The sequence below is a fragment of the Bombina bombina genome, chromosome 11, assembly GCF_027579735.1.
Source record: "Bombina bombina isolate aBomBom1 chromosome 11, aBomBom1.pri, whole genome shotgun sequence".
In the NCBI taxonomy this organism is placed as follows: Eukaryota; Metazoa; Chordata; class Amphibia; order Anura; family Bombinatoridae; genus Bombina; species Bombina bombina.
Genome location: NC_069509.1, coordinates 89,679,194 through 89,703,028, shown reverse-complemented (window position 1 = coordinate 89,703,028; position 23,835 = coordinate 89,679,194). Strand labels below are relative to the sequence as shown.

Genomic DNA, 23,835 nt, shown 5'->3' with positions numbered 1-23,835 from the left:
ATCACAGTCCATGAAGAGAGTTACCAAGGGCCACCATAGCCCCATTGGAGACATATGACAAGGTAACACAGTGCATCACAGTCCATGAAGAGAGTTGCCAAGGGCCACCATAGCCCCATTGGAGACATATGACAAGGTAAAAGAGTGCATCACAGTCCATGAAGAGAGTTGCCAAGGGCCACCATAGCCCCATTGGAGACATATGACAAGGTAACACAGTGCATCACAGTCCATGAAGAGAGTTGCCAAGGGCCACCATAGCCCCATTGGAGACATATGACAAGGTAAAAGAGTGCATCACAGTCCATGAAGAGAGTTGCCAAGGGCCACCATAGCCCCATTGGAGACATATGACAAGGTAAAAGAGTGCAACAGGCACAACAATAAACTTTTAAAAAGGCCAAATGGCAACAATAAAAAAAAACATCAGCATGTGGACGGAGGATTCTTATCTGCCACCTTGGAGCATCTCCAGATCCTCCACTTACTGGTCATCCTCTTCATCGTCCTGTGCATGTCCAGCTCCAGATTCAGGCCTTGAACTTAATCGCATAATTTCACGCAGAGTCAAGTCCTGAACCCGGAGCTGGGCCTGCATGGTGTCGTTCATCCCTCTCAGGACAGCTGCGTTCCTCAACACAGCCTGCTCTACTCTTGCTATACCTTCTAGCATGAGCCATGCTGAGTCACAGCCTAAAATAAAGAATAAATTAAATATTAATGATAATTACACAACAGACGAAAAAAATAGAAAATATACATTGTCATCATAAAGACAAATCATTCTTTACATCAATTAGTTTAAATTTATTCTTTACACATGAATTATGTTATTCAGACAGACCGAAATCATTAAAGGGACAGTTTACTCAAACATGTTGTCCCCTTTAATTGGTTTTAGATGATCCACTTATACAGCTTGAGTGTATAAAATCTTGTTAAAGGATTTACATTGTACTTACATTAGCAATTTAAATATTTTAATTATACTGTGGTAGGCACACCTATCCTTAAACATTTTGGCATTGAGGACAAGCTGTGTAAACATAGCAACCTGAAGAAATTACATTCCCACTGGGTTAGACAAGAGATAATGTATAAACATTTGTACATTAATTGTTGGATCCAAGTAGTGGTGATTGGTATATGTAGTGATATCCAATTAAAGGGACACTGAACCTAAATATTTAATTGACTGATTCAGATAGAGCATGACATTACAAATATTTAAAAATTACACATATTCTTTAAATGTTTGAATTCTATAGCTAGATTTTGAATGCAAGAATGTCGGTTTTTAGGGCAGGCCATATTTGTTTATCAACTTTGTTTGTCCCTGCTGGTTGATGGATACATTCATTCAACAATAAAGAAATGATGTCCACAATTATTTTATTTTTTAAAATAATTATAGGCATTTCTTTGTTTCAATAAAGATATCAAGAGAATGAAGAATAATTCATAAGAGTATTAAATTATAAATTTGATTAACATTGCATGCTCTATTTGAATCACAATAGAAAATATTTTCCTTCAGTGTACCTTTAAGTATCTTATAATGTTGATTTTGAATGATACTTACAGCTGTGCCTGGGAAGGACAATCCGACACTCAGGACAATGAAGGTTGAGACAGGGGGGAGGGATGGGATTGGGTTGGGGAGGGATGGGATTGGCTTGGGGAGGGATGGGATTGGCTTGGGGAGGGATGAGCTGATGCTCCGGGGTAGGCCGTACAGCTGGGGAGTGGGGAGTTGGGGTCTGGGCAGCTGTACGGGCCATAATACGGGGAGAGCGGCGAAGTGGGTTGTAGGGGCGTTTTTTGGGAGGGGCAGGAAATGATAAATGGGAAGGGCCGGCAGGGGTCTGGGCATGGGGAGGAGTCTGGGCATGGGCAGTGGTCTGGGCAGGGGTCTGGGTCTGGGCAGGGGTCTGGGCATGGGCAGGGGTCTGGGCATGGGCAGGGGTCTGTGACTGGTCAGGGGACTGGGCAGGGGCGGAAACCAGATGACCAGAAGTGGTGGATCCATCTGAAAATTTAATAAATATATATTAACATCTCATACATCATGAAATCAAATCAACGCATTTCAAATTGATTATGTTTTCAATATACTTAGAAGTGTGTTTGAATTTGTAAACAATTATGAAATGAGGATATGGTATGCATATAGGCACTCAGATGAATATCAATTACTGTCTGTACAATTATAACATTATTATTGTGTTTTGGCCTGGAATATGCATGTGACATAATGATGGCATGAATTATACATTTAAAAAAAAAAAAAAAATTCATGCTGCCTGATATAGAAAGGGGGCAGTAGTGTATTTGAACAGACAAATAATATTCCTTTTTAAAGTGCAAAAGCTGTAGACTTTGAATGTCTTCAATGAAATGATTTCAAATAAAGCAACATGTTGGAAACATGATAGATATATTTCACATACCATTAGACTCCAAGGCAGCCTCTTCCTCCTCCGTCACATATGTTAAATCAATCTCTGTAAAACATAACATGTTGTGTACACGTTAAGAACAGATATTATAACATATGTTACTGTTGTTCAAAGACACACATCAATGTTGCATTAAAGATATACACACCCAAAGTTATGATTTACATCATTTTGATGGAGCATACAAATTACATTAGATTTGTTATTCTCAATGATTCATATTTTCGATGTATTGTTTGTATTAATTTAAAAATCATAAAAGCATAGTACATAGAACATTTAAGATTTCTCATGTGTGTATCACTTGATGACTGTTGTCAAAAATGAACATGGAAACAAACATATGCTATACATCTTCTGAATAACAAATGTGTAGACTAATAAAGTTTTAATTATTAATCTTTCAATATTAAAAGAAAATTAATATATAATCAGAAGAGAACATTATATGTTTGTTTCAAATGTTATGCTTCATCAGAATCATGCTCATAATATTGATTACCAATACACCTTCAATGACATATAAATGAGTCAATGGACTTACCAGGTGACCGCAAAGGCGGCTCTATGTCACTGCTGGATTCCTGTGGGCTCACCACACCAACTCTCTCTATGAATGATATAGATATATATTAGGAAACACATTTTGGATATCACTAAATCACATCTGTATCGAATTTTAAGATTAATCAACTTGAAAATGTGAAGAATAGAGCAGTCATTAAACCAGAAAATGCTTGATTGAATCAAGGGGATTCTGTTAAAAATGATGTATTGAACATATGTTTAATTTCAGACTATATTAGACATCAAACTCATCTCATACGATGCTATTGCATATCTAAATATACCCATTGATCAATGTTCTTAAAAGAATACACACAAACCACATTTTGAAGAGCAGCTGTTGACAAATCTAAACAAACACATGTGGCACATCGAGCCATTTGTGCAATGTACAGTAATCTTGTTTAGGACACAACACATATTTATCACAATACAAAACCAAATTGATTAGTACAAATATGTAATCATGGTGCTGTTAGAGTATGCTGATATCTATAAAGTAACTCCAACAGTGAATATGTGAATTATATATCAATATTGTTTAATCCAAAGAATGTAAAGATGAATGAATCTATTGTTTATTAAAGGGACACTGACATGATTAATTTAAATCATTGATTTCTCTGTTCAAACTGTTCAAAATGATTTAACATTGACTCCTATTATAATTTGAATGTTGCTACATTTTAATCTTAAAGGCAGATAAGCAATATTGTATTCAATAAATATTGTTTGTTGAAGGTATCCACCAATCATCAATAAAAACCCAGGTTGTTCAACCAAAATTGAGATGCAGATAAACGTACATTCTTGATTTTAAAATACATTTAGCAATAGAATATTTCACATATGATGATAGTATTATATTTAAATGTTTATTAATATTGCATACTCTATCTGAATGACAACATTAATAATTGTAGATCAGTATCCCTTTAATATAAAATTATATTGATTTGACAATGTTGGTGTTAATGAATTCTCTACTCCATATGTTGATGTAATGAATGGGATTGAGCATGCAATTCAAATCTAATATGTTATTTAAGGATATCCGAAGAATTATTTAATTTTCATCTATTAAAGGGACATTACATATAAATATTGAACAATGTGGATTTAGTATGTAATGTTCTGTCCATGTTTCTAAGACAAATGTCAATTAAAATGAGACATACCATACTGTGACAAGCCCTGCCTTAAGGATCCAGCAGCAACATCCATATCTGTAATATATTAAATGAGGATTGCATATCATTAATACAAATCATGCCATGTTTAAAATCTTTACATTATTAGCAAATCAATTTAAAACTATTAATCCTTTGGTAGTCCCATGAGTTAATTGTTTCCTCAATTCAATTCATGATAAATATATCCTGTACTCTTATTTTCAATCAGTTGTGTTGTTTACTGTAGCTTTAATTATTTTTTGGTGTTATTTCATTCTCATCAATTGATGTGCATATGTTATAATTTATTTGGATTCTTCTTTTTTTATTATGTATAATATTGAAAATAAGAATACTGTATTCTTCACATATATAATAATTCACATTTCATTTTGACCAACATGTATAAAGCAATGCCACTTACAGCAAAGCCATGTTAACGTTTATGCGCAATTCCATTTTCGCGATCATTGCACAATGATTCAAAGCGGAATTACGCATCCGTCATTTGACCAACATGTATAAAGCAATGCCACTTACAGCAAAGCCATGTTAACGTGTATGCGCAATTCCATTTTCGCGATCATTGCGCAATGATTCAAAGCGGAATTATGCATCCGTCATTTGACCAACATGTATAAAGCAATGCCACTTACAGCAAAGCCATGTTAACGTGTATGCGCAATTCCATTTTCGCGATCATTGCGCAATGATTCAAAGCGAAATTACGCATCCGTCATTTGACCAACATGTATAAAGCAATGCCACTTACAGCAAAGCCATGTTAACGTGTATGCGCAATTCCATTTTCGCGATCATTGCGCAATGATTCAAAGCGGAATTACGCATCCGTCATTTGACCAACATGTATAAAGCAATGCCACTTACAGCAAAGCAATGTTAACGTGTATGCGCAATTCCATTTTCGCGATCATTGCGCAATGATTCAAAGCGGAATTACGCATCCGTCATTTGACCAACATGTATAAAGCAATGCCACTTACAGCAAAGCCATGTTAACGTGTATGCGCAATTCCATTTTCGCTCTGTGACGCATATTCTGTAGAGCGCAAGACACATCATTCCTATTTCATGTGTCACTAATCTAAAATCAGATATCTAAACATCATATGTAGTGTATGTTGTGAGATCTGTATAGGTTTAGTATCTGACTATATACACATTTATTGATTAAAAAAAATAAAATAAGATATTATATGAAGTTGGATAATTACCTGGTTCAGATTCTCCATCTCCTCCCAGGCCACCGGACGGAGAAGCAGCTGCCCTGGCCCCCGCGTCAGGACTTTCAGATCCCGCAGCTGGGAGGGAAGAAGAGGAGGCCGAGGATGGCGAGGATCTGAATCTTTTGGGGACCCGGAGATTGAGGAGCTCGCATAAAGTCACCTCATAAGGGAGTAGGTACAGTTTCCGCGGGGCCTCTCTTTTGCCACCTCTTTTACGGGCTTGTACCCAGTCCCTTATGAGGTTGACTTTTTTGGTTAACCGCAACCTCATATCTCCGAATCTCCTCATGATCTGATCCTGGGTCCTCTGGACGTCACACACCAATCTAACCGCATTGGTGATAGACTCCCAGAGGGCCTTCTTAACAGGCGCATCTGTCAACCTCCTCTTGTTCCCAAACAGCTGGGGATAAAAGTCCTTGACGGCATGGACCAGTGCAGCGCTCTCCTCCTTGGTGAACCTGGGAGCTGACATGCCTGCTGGGTTGTCCAATAAATATATTATAATAATAATATAAACTGCCTGCAGGCATTAGAGAACTGACAAAGATGGCAACGTGTAATGGACTTTTATATGGTGAAGTAAACATGAGATGCACCATGGGACAAGTTATCTGTACATCTGATTGGATAAAAGTTTGAAATATTGTTAGAATGTCTGTGAGACCATCCTGACTCAAGTTGTGTTTGTGTGATGAACTCTGATTGGCCGTTCCTTAATGTTTCATATCTTAGTAACTTCCTTACACATACCTCATGGTGGTGCTGTAACTTCATTTTTCATGTAGACTTATTTGTAACTCATGGGCCTGTCATGCGGATATGTGTGACGCAGATTTAATATCCGTGATCCGTTAAATATTAATGATTAAATTCTATTTAACATCTAATACTGTCACATTATTAATGTTGTAGACATTTCTCGGTTTAATAACGGTCTGTTTCTTTAATACAAATACACATTTAATATTGTATGTCTTTATTGTTCATAAAATCCATTTATTGACTTATTGTGAAGTATTGATATTGCTCTATTAAATGTATTTCATAATGCACATTGATTGTGTGCTATTGCGTGACATTAGACTTTAATGTTTAAAGATGCTAATCTGGTGTTTCAAGATGCGTTTCCCACGCAATATTTCTGAATGTTCAAATTCAGGTTATAAGGTCAGTAACTTGGATAATCTGTTTATAAATGTTAAACTACAGGTTTGTTTGTTATTAGTAAATAAACCTCGAGCTTGTATTTGTCTGAAGTGCTCATATATGTTATTGTGCAATGGCGTCTTTATTTTTAAATAGACATTACAAACAAACAATTGTATCAAATGATCTGTAGAGATAGAAGATTGTTTAGACTTTAAAATGTAAATCAATTTATCTTAGTATTTAGATATCCTCAACAGAAGAAATTTAAATGCACATGGTTGAGACAATCACATAAGGCATCTATGTGCATCCACCAATCTTCATCTACTGAGCCTATCTCGATATGCTTTTCAAGCAAAGTATGTCAAGATACAAAGTATGTCCAAACAAATTTAGCGTTGGTGATTCAGATTGAGCATGAAATGTTAATCAACGTTATAATTTAATCCGATTCTCAAATGTTAACAATTATCTTGTTATCTTTCTTTGCAAATCAATAATGATATTTGAGATTATGGACAATTGTTTCAAAAAACCTGGGTTGTCCTTGATGATTGTTGGATAAATTAATCCACCACAAAAAAACCAAGTTCAGTCCAGAGTACTGAAGCTAATAAATTATCTATTCAATGCCTTATTTTTAAAGTAATGATAGCAACATCACAAGGAGCATTCATAATATGAGACAATTTTTAAAGTTGCTTAAAATAGAATACTCATTCAGAATGTATAAATCATTAATTTTTTAACTGTCTCCCTTTAAGTATATTTTTAGTTCATGTCCCTTTAAATAAACATTTCACAATAATGCTTGAAATATCAGAAACCTAGGCACCTTCCTTTTGATAAATTAGTATAACATATGAGTATATAAAATTTAGATTAACTTCTGGATTGTTTTACACACTGACTGAAATATATATTGTAAAGGAGGTATTTCGGAGTCTTCAGCTTAGAGGGACATTAAGCTATATGTTATGTATGCATTTTGGATAAGATTATAATATTTGAACAACTTAATATGTTTTGGTATTCAATCATTAGATTGTAATTATATATATTTTTGGATTAAATACATATCTACATAGGCTATTTTGATGCTGATTGTTGGTTGCACATAGATACCTTATGTAATTGACTAAGATATGTGCATTGATTTTTTTTTTTACAAAGTATATTTAAAGACTGAATGTAATTCTATAGTACTTTCTAAATATGTTTAAATTCTTTTATGAATTATTTAAAAATCAATACACAATATACTTTGTGAATGTCCCTTTAAGGACCAAAACATTTGTAATGTTGATTTAACATTGTCAAAATAAACTAAAGGGGAATGAAAATTATATATAGATATGTGATGTCTAACCCAAGAGGTAAGATTTTAAAAACTACATAATATTATTAACTATAGTTAAATGACTCCACTAGAAAATCAAATCGATTAACCTGCCATCTAATAACTAGCTTGTGAAAAATATAAAGTTAAATGACCTACCATTTATAAATGTAAAAATTAAAATAATTTAGCAAATAATGTTTTGAGATACCTAAGGAAGATACAAGATCTTATAAAATTAATTTTACATTCAACAACACTGTCACTTTAATGTAATTGAACCACTTCCCCTTCTTAAAAGTGAAAAAAATTAATTTTTGTGAAATTGACTACATATCCGAAATTATTTTAACATCTAAGAATTTCAAAAGAAAAGCATCGATGGATCTCACTCCCCAATATATGTTAAAAAAGATAGTTTAATGTAATATTCTCTGAATCAGTGGATTTTCCACAATTAATGCATTATTTGATCTTATGCATGTGCTTGTCAAATAGACAACTACCAGTCATGGGAGTCAAATTGATTTTTATTGACAGATTATATGGATATTTATTATAATCTGTTCCAAAGAGTGTATTTTATACTAAAATGTTTATTATTACCATTTTAAAATTTAATAGTTTCTGAACCAAAAATTAAAAAATATTCCTGGAAGTCATCAGATGCCAATCTGAAATGTAAAAATTTTTTTTACAAAAGTTAATACACACGTAGTCAAAGATTCATAAAATACATTTACAATCATCTTGTGTCTATGCTCTAACTTTGTTCAACATTTTTTAAAGATATTTATTAATTATATTTAAAAAAAAATAAAAAATATTGTGTAATAAAATTAAAAAAAAAATCTGATTTTCGAATTATACATAAAAATGTATATCACATTTCAATAATATATATGTTGAACATAAATGTCATATTTCATGTCCATTCAAATACCTCTATATCAACTATAATATGTATTCCTTTTAATGATTGTGATCCCTAAATATCTAATGATGAAATATGTATGACTAATGTATGTAAGCTACCAATAATCAACATTCTTCCTGTGATTCTTAACTAGCATGCATTGGTACACCAACCTGGATAATGCATGGTCTTTGAAAGTCAATTCAGGGGTAAACAGTTGATCTTCAATAGGTGTCTTATTCATCATTTCAAAAATAGAGGACTGAAATCCCATCTAAAAATTAGAAATTCATCTAAGTGTCTGATTGTGATCCCTAAATATCTAATTAAGAACTAAATATGACTAATGTATGGAAGCTACTAATATTCAACATTCTTCCTGTGATTCTTAACTAGCATGCATTGATACACCAACCTGGATAATGCATGGTCTTTGAAAGTCAATTCAGGGGTAAAAAGTTGATCTTCAATAGGTGTCTTATTCATCATTTCTAAAATAGAGGACTGTGAAATACCATCTAAAAATTTGAAAATCATCTAAGTGTCTCCAATAGGATGCCTCAACAGCCTTATTCTATTAAATAGTTGGCACTTACCATGTGAACATGTCTTTGTATGCTTTTCAAGGTCAGCAGATTTGAAAGATAATGCCAGACATGATCCCATTGGTATACTTCAATTTCAATCTTGGCTTTTTCCACTGTCAGTCTGGGCAATCTTCACTGTCAGGCTTCTAATTCTTCCCTTTCAGTCTTTAGATTAAGTCAGCTCCCTAATGGCATAAAAGGTTTATTCAAAATTACTACAAGTGTGTGAATCATTTCTCTAGCCCTCTCCCACCTACCATTTCATAAGAAATTTCTGTCACTAGCTTACTGTGTAGCATCTTGTGTTATGTTCTATCAAGTGTGAAGATGAGTCATATTGAGCAGAACAAACCTCTAATGTGTGACATTGAACCATAGTCATGCTAGAGGATCCCTTTATGAGTATTTTCATTTTAAGTAATGTGTAAACTAAATACTAGTTTAGAAAATGTATGCCATATGATGTATTTGTGTACAATTCATGCCAGCAACAGTCCAGACATTTATACTTACCAGCTGATGTCCTCTTTAAAAACCAGGTGGCAAAGACTCGCTACAGGACCCAATGGCCAGAGCATCACCTATATTAATAAATGAAACACATTTTTAGCATTTGTTGAACAATCCTAACATGTTTGCACAATTCTCTACTTGTCATTTCCCTACAGTTCACATCTATTGATAATACTCCAGTCTAACTTCTATTCTTTACCGTCTAAAGTTGCGGTTGATGATGTCTGCTCTGACATTGAGCCCCTCGTCCCGGAATGGCCCCTCTAGAACAGGATCATCCTCCTCATCTCTGAGGAGGTTTCTGTCCGGCCGGACGGCCTGCAGCATCCCAGCCCGCTGTGGAATATTATGCAGGACGCTACAGGCTACAACGATCTTAGCCACCTTCTTTGGGTTGTACTGGAGGGCTCCTCCCGACCTGTCCAGGCACCTGAACCTCATCTTCAGGAGCCCGAACATCCGTTCAACCACCGCCCTGATTCTCTTATGAGCCCTATTGTAGCGCTCCTCAGACACATCAGTCGGGCTACGCAAGGGGGTAATGAGCCAAGGCCGGCTCATGTACCCAGAATCACCTATAAATTATGAACAGAACATAATTCCAACAGAATCCTCAAAATAGTATTTGTAGTACAATAAAAAGTTTTGTACACGATAATCCATTAACAAATGTTTATTTTAACTTTAAAATATCTAGTTCAATATTATTCTCTATCTTCCCATTTCAGCTAAGACATGCTACATATGCGTATTTCTCCTAAATCAAGCCTTGTGTAAAATGCTAACTACATGGTTACATTACATTCTCTATCTGAGCATTTAAGGTAAGACATGCTACATATCTGCATTGAACTAAAAGACATTTGCGGAAAGAGACAATGGCATGGTTAAATTGCATTAGCTAATATCTTCACATTTCATCTAAGACATGCTACATATGCGTATTTCTCCTAAATCAAGCCTTGTGTAAAATGCTAACTACATGGTTACATTACATTCTCTATCTGAGCATTTAAGGTAAGACATGCTACATATCTGCATTGAACTAAAAGACATTTGCGGAAAGAGACAATGACATGGTTAAATTGCATTAGCTAATATCTTCACATTTCAGCTAAGACATGCTACATATGCGTATTTCTCCTAAATCAAGCCTTGTGTAAAATGCTAACTACATGGTTACATTACATTCTCTATCTGAGCATTTAAGGTAAGACATGATACATATCTGCATTGAACTAAAAGTAGACATTAGCGGGGGGAAAATATATGGTTAAATTGCATCCTATAGCTGAACATTACGCTAACATTTTAAAACTACAGTGGCAATTGTCAAAATAATTAACCATGTTGTGCACAAATACTCACCAACCAGATAACCAGGGGGCATTTGTCTTTCCTCAAACTGTCTCCACAGGGACGACAGAGAGAGGATGCGGGCATCATGACAAGCTCCTCCAAAATTCGCACACACATGCATAATCCTCATCTGTGCGTCACAAACATACTGCACGTTGAGGCTATGAAAATGTTTGCGATTTCTGAAGGGCGAGTCATCAATTGAAGCACGCAGCGCAATGTGGGTACAATCTATGGCTCCCAAGACATTGGGCATTTGAGCAATATCAAAGAATTCCCGCTTCAGGCGCCTCCAATCACCATCATTCTGTGGGAATCCTATGTATTGCTTACTGATACGTACCATGGCGTCCAGAAAGTTATCAAACACCCCAGAGAATGTACCTTGAGCCAGGCCATGCATGTACAGTTCTCCGGATTGAAAACTCCCGGAGGCCAGGACGTATAGACAGCTTAGCATCCTACTCATGGCGGGAACAGCAGTCCTTATTCTTATATGTGGCTCCAAATGAGGTTTAAGAAGATCGTAAAGGCCAATGAGCTGTTCGCGATCGAGCCGATACTTATCAAAAACCTCAAAGTCGCTCATGTTTTCCAAGGTGGGTCTCACCCTGTAGACACAAGGACCTCGAACCAGATGACCCCTTCGTCTCAGTCTGAGCCGCCGAGGCTGCCTGATTCGACCAACAGCTAGTTCGCCAATAGCAGCACCAGCAGCGTCTACCATGTCATCGTCATCCATCTTTCAAAACAGCGTAACAAGGTAAGCACTTGATCTGATGTGGATCACAAGTGATGCATTGGCCATGTTGTTTGGGGGATTTATAGTACAATTAGTCCAATGGTAGTGAGTTTGTAATGATTGCTGATTGTATTCACCTGTTTGTATGTGAGCGGCGCGAATGCTTTCACAGTGGGCGTTTATTTGTTGTTTGCTGAAATGTTATTTTCAAACAATGATTCTCAATGTGAAAGTGTCAAAGATCACACATACAGTGCATGTTTGTAATGTTTGTTCATATGCGTAATCAATATTTCTTAAACGTGATCTTATAGTAACAAGCACACGTCCAGGCTAACATGAATGAAAGTGCATAGTTGTGTATAATGTGCATCGAATGTGATCGATCAATGTTGCTGCAATATTGTTTGTAAACGATAAAGTAACAGCTGCCATCTGTAGTATTGTATATATAAGTGATTGCCGAGCTGTCAATATTGTATGCGTCCCTTTAAAATCGCAATAATAATTCCGAACTTGCCGTCTGCCATCTGTAGTATTGTATATATAAGTGATTGCCGAGATGTGAATATTGTACGCGTCCCTTTAAAATCGCAATAATAATTACGAAATTCCCGTCTGCCATCTGTAGTATTGTATATATAAGTGATTGCCGAGATTTCAATATTGTATGCGTCCCTTTCAAATCGCACTAATACTGAATAACTTCCGGCTGTCATCTGTAGTATTGTATATATAAGTGATTGCCGAGATGTCAATATTGTATGCGTCCCTTTCAAATCGCACTAATACTGAATAACTTCCAGCTGTCATCTGTAGTATTGTATATATAAGTGATTGCCGAGATGTCAATATTGTATGCGTCCCTTTCAAATCGCACTAATACTGAATAACTTCCGGCTGTCATCTGTAGTATTGTATATATAAGTGATTGCCGAGATGTCAATATTGTATGCGTCCCATTCAAATGGCACTAATACTGAAGAACTTCCGGCTGTCATCTGTAGTATTATATATATAAGTGATTTGCGATCTGACAATATTTATTAATTTTCCCATTGAAATCGCCTTAATAATGCTGTTCCAAACTGTTGTTTACGTATATGTTGTATTGTAGTATTGAGTGTTAAAGTTCCGAAAGGGGCGGTACAGTCGTGAATCTGTGATGTGTATGGTTGAATCTTCTAATGACGTCATGATATTATTAACCTGCCTATGTAGTTCTGAAATCCTCATTGTGTTGTTGTATTGTGCTACATTGTTATTGTGTGCTGAATAAAATCTAAATGTGTGCTTTGTGGTTGCGTGATGGGTGATGCGTGTTATGTACATGTACGTATATATTGTGATTGTGTCCCACATATGCTGACTTCTATATAGCGGTCTGGCATTGTTGTTCCTTCCCATAAAGTGACATCTGTAATCTGGTGTACTGATGTTCTTGTTGTGCATAATTCCTAATGGTTTCTGGTGATGGAATCATGATGTTAAAAGTACGGTAAAATCCATATGTTGTGTTTTGTGATTCCTCTAGAGAATGTAATGTGTTTTTCCCCCATCATTTGAATGCACATGTATGAGTGAATGTTAAAAGTAATGTATGTGCATCCATGAGTGATCATGTGTTAAGCCTATGTAGGTATGCTGTTGCTGCAAGCATATGAGTTGAATAACTGAAATGCAATAATAAAGGTAAATGAGAATTGTTTCCCATTGTGTAGTGTTTGTGAATCCTGAAAAGTTGACATTATTTTTGTGTCCGTTTAAATGTAATATTTTTAAAACAAAAATGTTGTTACTAGTGATGTTGATTTGTAGTTGATGTAATATAAAAGTCTGAAAGAATTTAATGGTGTTGTGAATATTCAAACAGTAAAATCCATAAATCCACCATAGGGAAATAGTCATTTCTTGATCTATTTATCATAGCTGGGTCTAACGCATGAAATCATGTCTTTTCTAGCGCTGGTATTTGGAGTTTTTCTGTCTACGCTATTTGCGTGCGTTAGGGAAATGAGGGTTTCGCGTGCACGAGCACGTCTTCCCAATAGAAGTCAATGGAGGCTCTAAAATTTGTTCTTGTTTTTTTTCTAAGACTGGTTTTCCTCGTAAAGTGAATGACGTCATGAGCTTTTGTGAAAAAGTAACTAAATCGTGTTCTTTTTGTAATAAATAAATATTTTGTGTATGTCATGTGGTGTATATTGTTTGTATGCATCGATGAGTGTATGTTTGTGATAATGTTATTAGTTAGATGTAGGTATATGAGGGTCTTTTCCCGTGTGTCAATGTAAGTCAATGGGAAAATGGATTTGTGTTGTTTTTTTTCTAACACCCGAGATCTCGCAACTTTAATCCTTTGTATTTTGATGAAAAATTATTAAATATGAAAAATAAACATAGTGTAGTGTTTGTATGACTGTAAGTGTAGTTTGTGTAATATTTTTTTTTTTGATTCGTGGATCTTTTTTTTGTCGTTATATGTTTACTACTGGGTCTGAGGTGTCGGTAGAAATGTGAGCGTTAGGTTTTTTTTGAGTGTCGGTAACTGTATCATTTGCATTTTATATCATGTGACCTTTACATTTTTGCCATTTTTACAGTTTTACAGTTACACAAAATATATTTAAAAAAACACTCAGCAATAATTTATAACAAAATAGAAAGAATTTTTGGATAAAGCTCCAAAAAGAAGGATGCAATTGTAACACTCTATGGCCAGATATATTAAAGGCTGGATATCTTTTAACCACTTTTATTAAAATAAACTATAAAAAAATGGGAATGTGAAACTGCAATTATTTCATCATGATCCTGACATTTGTATGTGAAATTATTATTATATAGTGCCTTTAATTTTATACTGTACAGTGAACTGGGGTATATTGTCCAAATCCCCTGATCATATCTGTTGTGGTGAAAATGATTGATGACAGGTTTCTTGTTCAACAGGTCAAAGGATTGTGTATTGGGAGCAACAGAATTTTATTACAAGGACAGAGACTCATATTTTGCTTATATCTTTTCTCTTTACTGAGGGCAGCATTTTAAAGTACATTAAATTCAAACAAACAGAGAATACAGTACAAAACAGAACTTATTAACCAATGAGAACAGAGTTTGACATGAAGTGGACAAAGTTGACCAATGAGCATAGTCCAACACATCATAACATAGCCAGTAACTGTCCAATCTTCCTCTTTTCTCTTTGCTGCTCAAGAGATAAGTATATTGTGTTTTATTATATCCAAAATAAAACTAAATATGTTTTTGTTTTTGTTGTTTTCATTGTTTATTCTTTTATATCTTATTCTATATATATATTTTATATCCTATATATATTACTCACCTACCTTCTTTGTGTAATTTTATTTTATCCTTCATCATTTTGTGTATTCAAAACATTTTTTCTCCTTAACTATTTTTCTTATTCCTTATTTTTTCTTATCACTATGTTTTCTTTGCCTTTTCTAACCCTTCCAGTTTTCCCTTTTGTCAGTTTTTATGTGACTCTATTCCCTTTATTTTCCTCACTTTATTTGTAGCTCGTTTTTGCTTGTATTTTCTGCTTTTACTTTTATCCCTTGCATGCCAGCATTATTCTTACCTGTTCCGTTTTCCATTTATGGCTTTTGTGAGTCTTTTTACTAACTAGTTTCTGCATAACTCATTTCCCCTTTGCTGCTGCACTCTCCGGGTGCAGCTGCCATCTTGACTGTCTTTTTCCTCTCAGTCACGCCTCCATTTTGCGTGACATCATCTTGCCCGCCCTTTTTCCTGTCAGTCAGGTCTTTCCTCCTTCCCACCCTCATTCTGCCTCAGTCAGTGACCGGAGTGAGCTCATTTTACTGATTTGCAACAATTGTATTTGTTGTATCTATTTGTGCTCACAATAATTTACTCTGCAATAGTGGAATTAGCTATTAACTAAGTGCTTGTACTTTAGACTAAAGTATTGTTATATATTTAAATCTGTTAAATATTCTCAGTTTTTTGAATTTTAACTTGTGAATTATTTATTACCACATCTACAATAAGCTTTCTGATAACAGTAATTTACAATTATATAAATATGTCTGATGATGAAAAGTCTCAGTTTTCTGAGAAGTCTGTCAAGGAGATAATTGACAGCTCTTTAGAGCCTTTTAAACAGCAGATACTGCATTTACAATCTGCAATAAACTCAGTCAATGAAATGAAAGAAAATATGACAAGAAAAGCTTCATCTAAAAAGAAGCATTTACTAAAAAATGTAAAGTCTAAACCATATGACAAATCTTATACCTCTCATAAAAGAGTTTATTCACATCAGCACAGCTCTGACATTTCCCAGCCTGCCTTGCAGCGCAATATTGAATCATCAGACTCAGAAAGTGATGCAAATATAAAGATTAAAAAGAGACTTTCTAGGAAAAGAAATTTTTTAATTGCTTCTGATTCATCTGACAACATGGATGCTTCAGACATGCAAATAGAGAGATATTATCCAGAATATGAAGAAGGTTCTAATGAATCTATGGATAATCTAATTGACAATTCTTCTTCTGAGGAAGAAGTTATTAAATCTAAGAAACCTAAATTTATGTCTAAGTCTAAGAAAGTTAAACTCTATGATAACTTTGGTGACCCCTATACTGACCCTAATGATTTAGAACACCCTAGGTCAGCCCAATGGAAACCATCTAAAAGGGTTTCAAAATTTTTAGATCACTATATTCGCAAACCCCTTACCTCTAAAGCTAAAAGTATTTTAAAAGCAGAGTGCCCACGCCCTGAACTCCCTCATAATACTCATTTAACCCCCAACATTGATGAAAATTTACTAAAATTCTTGGGTAATAAAAACGCCAATTTAAGGAGAGGCCCTGACAGATTTTTAAAATCCTGTCAGGATAAATTACTTGATACATTAGGCCCTGTGACTAAACTTTTCGAACTATCGGAAGAAGCTATAGCCTCAGACTCTATGCTTGACCCATATGTATCTAGAGAGTGGATACAAAGATTGGTCTACCTGTTAGGGGATGCCAATACTTCCCTATCTACCCAAAGAAGAAGGCTTATCTTCAGATGTCTTGACCCTAAAATTGCGGATTTTGCCCCGACTGAAATGGGCCCTAAGGCTGATGGCCTTTTATTTGGCGACGCTGGTTTACAACAGCTCAGTTCATATGTAAATACCTTCAACAGCCTTAATAAAATTAAAACAAACACCAAGAAAATATTTTATCAACCTCAACCTTTTAAGGTTTTCTCCAGGGCTGGAAAAGGCAGGGACCGCTTTTCCAGCCGCTACTCAAACATTTCAAGGTTCCACTTCCAGAATTCTGCACCCTCATCCTCAGCTCATGCTAACTTCTTTCCATCAAGAAGTAGATCATACTTTAATAGAGTATCCAGAAACATCAGAAGTACAAGGAGACCCTTCCAAGGTAAGTTTTCCCACCTTAATTTCCACAAATTCTTCCTCCCCAAAGATAGGTGGCAGACTTATGTATTTTATAAAAGAATGGCAAAAAATTACATCAGACCCTTGGGTCATTCAGGCTATATCCGGCCTTCCATTAGATTTTATCAAAATTCCCTTCCAAAAATCTCATCCTCTCCCCATAAAATTTTCTATAGAAGATCAATCCCTTCTAGACATAGAAATCTCAGATCTATTGGAGAAGAATGCAATAGAACCTGCACCTTCCACAATAGATTCTTTCATCAGCAACATGTTTTTTGTAAAAAAGAAAGAAGGTTCCCTTCGTCCTGTCATAAATTTAAGAGATCTAAATCAATTCCTTGTTTTCAATCACTTCAAGATGGAAGGTATTCATCTTTTAAGGGACTGTCTTTACAACAAAGACTGGCTTGTAAGACTAGACCTAAAAGATGCTTACCTATCAGTTCCAATACACCTAGATTTCAGGAAATATCTGAGGTTCCTATGGAGAAACAGATTATGGCAGTTTTCTTGTCTGCCTTTTGGCCTTTCTTCTGCACCTTGGGCTTTTACAAAAATTCTCAAACCAGTCACAGCCTGGTTGAGAAAAAGAGGAATTCGTCTAATAATATACTTGGACGATATCCTTCTTATCCACCATTCTCCCCTTGTTTTGAAAAATCAATTATCCTTGACGATAAACTTCCTACAAAACCTGGGGTTCATTATCAACTTCAAAAAATCTATTCTAGTGCCTTCCCAGAACCTAATCTTTCTCGGATTCAATGTGGACACCATATCAGCATCTCTCAGTCTCCCGTTGGAGAAGGTCAAAAGAATCAAGAAAGAGATTCACTATCTTTTGAAGAAGGATTTATTTCCTATTCGTCTTTTAGCCAGGATAATAGGTCTCCTTTCCTCTTCCATTCAAGCAATTTTCCCAGCTCCACTCCATTACAGAGCTCTCCAAAGATTAAAAATCTATTATCTCTGACAGGGATTCTCTTACCAAGACAAAATATCTCTATCTCAGGAGGCTTCAGAAGAATTGAATTGGTGGCTCCTGAATATAGAAGCCTGGAACGGGAAAACAATTTTCGGGAATTCCCCAGATTTAATTATAGAATCAGACGCGAACAAATCTGGTTGGGGTGCAAGATGTGGTCCCCTTATTACAGGAGGAAAATGGTCTCCTGCAGAACAAAATCTCCACATCAATTGCTTAGAGCTTCTTGCTGGAGCCTTTGCGGTTCAAAGTTTTGTCAAACACAAAACTCCTGTAACTATTCTTCTTCGAATGGACAACATTTCGGCTGTCCGTTACATTAACCGATTAGGGGGTACTGCCTCAAAAAACTTATCAGATTTAACGAAATTTTTTATACACGATTGTCTATCCCAGAATATATCCATTCAAGCAGAATATATTCCGGGTCTGAACAATCAAATGGCAGATTGGGGATCGAGATATCTTACAGACTCCAGCGATTGGAAATTGAATTCCTTACTTTTTCAAGAAATTCAATCCCTAAGGGGTCCCTTCTCAATAGACCTCTTTGCTTCTCGCCTGAATCATCAGATATCTCCTTATTTCAGCTGGAGACCAGATCCTCAAGCTCTAGCAATCGATGCCTTTCTACAACAATGGCCGATCACAGGAGCTTATGCTTTTCCACCCTTTTCCATGATTCTCAGGACTCTACTTTTTGTCAAGCGTCAACAGATCTCTCTATTGATAATAACTCCATTCTGGCAATCCCAAGTCTGGTATCCTCTCCTACTAGAATTATCATTCCTTCATCCAATTCTACTTCCATCCAGATCAGATCTTCTAACAGATCCTTCAGACCAATTTCATCCTCTAGTCCTTCAGGACAAACTTCATCTAATCGCCTGGATGATTTCAGGGGCTCCTGGTCTGGCGTCGGATTATCGGAAGAAGCTAGACTCCTCCTTCAGGATTCCTGGGCCCCTGGAACCAAAAAATGTTATTTATCCTCCTGGCTTAAATGGTCTAGCTGGTGCAATTCAAGACACATGGATCCCATTTCAGCTCCTTTAAATCAAGTAATTAATTTTTTATCTTCATTATTTCAATCTGGTTTAGCTTACAGATCAATAAATGTAGCTTGATCTGCTATATCTGCGGGTCATGAACTAATTAATAATATTCCTATAGGTCAACATCCTACTATTTGTAGACTTCTAAAATCAATTCGTCTTAAACGCCCTCCTTCTTCTAAATATTCATCCTTTTGGGATGTAGATTTAGTTATTTCTCTCTTTAATTCTTGGCCTAATAATGAAAGTTTATCCCTCAAACAACTTACAGTCAAATTAACAACTTTACTTTGTCTTTTATCTTGTAAAAGGGTCTCTGACGTTAAAGCTATTGATTTCAATTCAAAATCTTTTTCTCCTCAGGGAGTCATTTTTTCTATTTCCCGAAGAACAAAAACTTTATCTTCATCCATTTTTTATCCTTATTTTTATGAACATCCTAAGCTTTGCGTAGTTCTCTGTCTTAAAGAATACGAACAGAGAACTTCCTTGCTTAGGTCTTCATCTCACAACCAACTTCTTATTTCCTATGCTCCTCCTCATTTACCAGTTTCCTCCCCTACTATCAGCAGATGGGTTAAAGGAGTAATGAATCAAGCTGGTGTTGATAGTTTTTTCTCTTCTCATTCAATAAGAGGAGCTTCTGCCTCAAAGGCGTTTTCCAAATCTGCTTCCCTTCAAGATATCCTTAACGCTGACGACTGGTCATCAGATTCAGTTTTTAGACAATTTTATTTTAAACCTATTCATTCTATTCCTTTTAATTTGGTTTCATAAGTTCTTTGCTTTAAACTAGCAAAATATGAGTCTCTGTCCTTGTAATAAAATTCCGATTATCCTAGCTTTGTGAAGGTATAATCTAGATTTTATTAAAGAGACAGAGACGAGTATTTTCCCTCCCATATTTTATTATTATTGTATTTACATAATGTTTTTTACCCTCCCTATATATATTAAAGTTTCTATTATAATTATTATTAACATTGTTTTTACTATAATTTATTTCTAGTGCAAAATCCCACTTCAGGTTTTCAAGGAACCGTCTGAGCATTACATACAGCTTCTACAATTAACTTCTTCAAGCAAGTTTTCCTTTATTCAAGGCTTCAGGAATTTCTTCAAGCAAAACTACTCTTCAATGTTCCTGTTCCTCCTCATCTTCATGTTCTTAGGATTCATGTTTTACCTTTTGGACAATATTCTGTTTGGTTTTCGCAACAAAGTTCAAAGAGGAAGATTGGACAGTTACTGGCTATGTTATGATGTGTTGGACTATGCTCATTGGTCAACTTTGTCCACTTCATGTCAAACTCTGTTCTCATTGGTTAATAAGTTCTGTTCTGTACTGTATTCTCTGTTTGTTTGAATTTAATGTACTTTAAAATGCTGCCCTCAGTAAAGAGAAAAGATATAAGCAAAATACTCGTCTCTGTCTCTTTAATAAAATCTAGATTATACCTTCACAAAGCTAGGATAATCGGAATTATTTTGTGGTTATATTGAGGTATTCTATCATTTCTAATATATGCTATGTATAATCATATGGGACTACTTATAAATAACCATCTTCAGCGTGCCAGTATCCATATTAATGCTGTGTACAATACTTAACAGGCTGAATATCCTAGGCTGATGTTGTGTGATTACCAGTGATTGTGTTCAATCCATTATCAAACACCAAGCCCGAAGCCTATTTGATATACATATGTACACTCATACACATGTGTTAAAAAAACTGATTAGGCAAAGATTACGACTGTGATATGTTTGAGCTGTGCGTGTCCTCATTTAGATCAATTCCGGTCGCACTATTGCAATTATAGCAATAGTATATATAACCTTATACATCTATAATGTGGATTCAAATGGTTGAAACCAACCAAATAGTTACACTATCTACATGGTGCTATACTTGATACTTTATAGGTAAAGTGCCCAGATTGATGCAATATAGTTTCCAATTAGTATGTGGGATACATTGATCTTGCAACTAGCCCAGATGCTAGATAAAATATTATTTGTGCACTCTCTCAAAAAATAAATTGGAATAATATGAACCAGATTATAAAACAAAAGTACGTTAACACGATACAAAATGAAAATATGAATATTTCGCATTCCTATGTTCTTCACATAGAAGAAAAAGTTCTATGTATTCATAAATACATATTTCTACATAGATATAATTGTATTTTGGTACAATATACAGGTAGCCCTCAGTTTACGCCGGGGTTAGGTTCCAGAAGGAATGGTTGTAAATTGAAACCGTTGTAAATTAAAACCCAGTTTATAATGTATGTCAATGGGAAAGTTAGGGAGTTAGGTTCCAGGCCCCTCTCAAAATTGTCATAAGTAACACCTAATACATTATTTGTAAAGCTTTGAAATGAAGACTGCTTCTTCCCGTGTGTGTGACAGGCCGTGCGGCACTTGCTGTGTTACCGTCTGCATTCTGTTCCGCAAGCCAGTTGGAGCTTCTCTCAATTCTATGGGCTAACACCTTTGAGAGGAAGAAAACACAGAGGAATACTTACTCCAAGAGGCAGATGACCCGCCACTGATTTCTACCTACACACATTGGATTTCTACCACCCCCTACTAGTTGCGGCAACTCATGAGATTGAGGTATTTTCTGGTAAGGGGAATACCATTCTATCTATTTATCCGATTGGATTTTGTGTTCACTTAGTAACATTTTTATCATTACTGAATTTGATTCATTTTATGTGTTCCCATGTTTCATGTTTTAGTATAGAACATTTATGCGCTGTTGACCCCTCGACTTCTACTATATATATATATAGATATAGATATATATATATATAGATATAGATATATACAGATACAGACGTACCTGTATTAGTTGCTTGATGTGACCCCACTTTAAAGATTTTATTGTTGCTGTATCAATATTAACCTCACTTTGCCAAGAAGTTGTTGATATTGGGTGTGATTTCATACTTAGTCTCGCGAGTTGGGTTAAAATGCAGCTTATACATCCAGTAGGACTTGTTTAATTCATTATGGCCGGGTGTAATGATGACATCAGGAAAGCAATATTTGCACAATTATTTAAAGGCACAGCCACATCTGATACTGTAGTGGATACTGATAAGAAAGTGGATTTGAGTATTCTTTTTGCCGTTAAAGAAAAACTGAGTATCAAGGAACTGAAACTTTGGTGGGATATTGAATTCCTGGAATTGTATGTCAAGGAAACAAAGATACCAAGGGGACTAAGAATAAAAAATACCCTGCGTTTCATAGAGAATTCCCACAGTTTATGGTAGGATGGAACAAGGCCCTGAGTGATTGCTCCATATTTTTGATGGAAAAATTAATACATTTTAAGAAAGAACAATGAGAGGGGTTACTCAGTGAAATTGAGCAGATGACTAGAGATATTGAGGTCTTTAAAGGGGAGACTACCTTTGAACCATATCAGAAACAACTGAATGATACTCTGGAAGAATTAAATAAAGAACTATCTGATAACAAATATAAGAAGTATGAGAGAGATAACAAGGACTATGAGCTTGATGTGGTATATAATTGGAATACAGTAAAACAAACTAAAGCAAAAAATAGTAAGAATAGGAGTGGAAAAAGTAATAAAAGTTACTCTAAAAACAGTGAAAATAAAGCAAGTATTTCTAAAAAAGTTATTTTCTCAAGCTTTGGAAGTTCAAATTCCAGAAATGAGTCTGATACAAGTGTACGAGTAATTACAATATCCACATCCACACAAAAAAAACAAGATCCCAGAAAAAAACTATTGAGGAAATGGGAGCAAGACCAAAAAACGGGGAACATACAGAGGAGCAAGAGGAAGGGATACCACGTTACCCAAGTCGACAAAACTCCAAGAAATACAATTCCAAGAAACAACAGAATTAAAAAGTATCAACTTATCCTCTATAACACTGAGTGACTTTGAGAAATCTGTGCTTTCAAAGGGTTTAGGTTTTGCACCCTCACAGGATTTTGATTTGTTTAGTACCATTCTGGACTTAAATAGGTTTGTTAGAAAGATTACGTTAAAGAAACATTTTCAGGATAGTAATGAAGAAAGTATTAGTACTGAGAAGAATGTATCTGAAAACACTATCCTAGGTTCAGATGTAAAATTAAGTTTTGAAGAACTTTGTGATATATATTATATGTATTATATGTATATAGTTCTGTATCTGTGAATTTGATTGTTGGCAGCTAGTGAATAGAGGATGTTTTATGTGAATGGAAAGTATTGAAAAATATGATTGGCTGTTAGAACCAGCCTCTAGCTGCTAA

The 23,835-nt window shown here is 35.3% G+C and overlaps 1 protein-coding gene across 1 annotated transcript in view; it reads right to left on the bottom strand.

Annotated features, from left to right (window-relative positions):
* The window catches only part of JMJD8 (jumonji domain containing 8), a 130,392-nt gene extending 114,623 nt beyond the window's left edge, over positions 1–15,769 (bottom strand). Inside the window, exon 1 of the mRNA XM_053694997.1 lies at positions 15,661–15,769. The gene's annotated coding sequence lies outside the window, so the exon portion shown is untranslated. The remainder of the gene's footprint in view (positions 1–15,660) is intronic.
* Positions 15,770–23,835: the final 8,066 nt, after the last annotated feature.